Source organism: Myotis brandtii, unplaced genomic scaffold, assembly GCF_000412655.1.
Source record: "Myotis brandtii unplaced genomic scaffold, ASM41265v1 scaffold1557, whole genome shotgun sequence".
NCBI classification, from domain to species: Eukaryota; Metazoa; Chordata; class Mammalia; order Chiroptera; family Vespertilionidae; genus Myotis; species Myotis brandtii.
In genome coordinates, this window is record NW_005355651.1 from 46305 (window position 1) to 46922 (window position 618).

Genomic DNA, 618 nt, shown 5'->3' on the forward strand with positions numbered 1-618 from the left:
TTCTCCACTGGTTTTTATGGAGAGAGGAAGGGAGGGAGGGAGGGAGAGACAGGGAGAGACATCATGTGAGAGACGCCACACCCCGCGCCCAACCGGAACCGAACCCCGAACCCAGGGCCGCGCTCTAACCACGGAGCGCACAGCTCGGGCTGCAGGACTTTCTCCGGGACCTGCTGCTGGTCTCACGGCCCAGCTCCATTTATTATTTCACGCACATTTTTCTAATGATCCGAGACATGTTTATCCGACAAAATTGATTGTTGGATTTGGGTCTCTTCCTGCACCTCCGATTCTGTTCCATTAATTGATCGATTCGGCCCGGCCGGTGTGGCTCAGTGGGAGCGTCCGTCCCGTCAGGCACCGGCCGCGCTGTGGGTCCGACCCCCGAGCGGGGCCTGAGGAGGCGGCCGCTCGGTGACGCCCCCTCTCCCTTCCTCTTTGAAATCAATGAAAACATTTGTTTAGAAAGTAAGATTTTGTAACCACGTATTTTTCAGTTCTTTGCTGACTAGGAACAGAAGGTTTGTAAACGCACCATAAACATTCCGCTCAGTCAGAACCGACTGAGATGACTGTCAGGCGCGGATCCACGGAATGAAACAAACCTCCATGTTCCAG

At 54.5% G+C, this 618-nt stretch overlaps 1 long non-coding RNA gene across 1 annotated transcript; it reads right to left on the reverse strand.

The window, feature by feature from the left end:
• Positions 1 to 147: 147 nt before the first annotated feature.
• Positions 148 to 612, reverse strand: LOC106725324. The gene is made up of 2 exons (XR_001361189.1): positions 536 to 612; positions 148 to 436 (listed from the first exon to the last, which is right to left on the reverse strand). It is a non-coding gene; the product is annotated as an uncharacterized LOC106725324 (long non-coding RNA).
• Between the last annotated feature and the right edge of the window lie 6 nt (positions 613 to 618).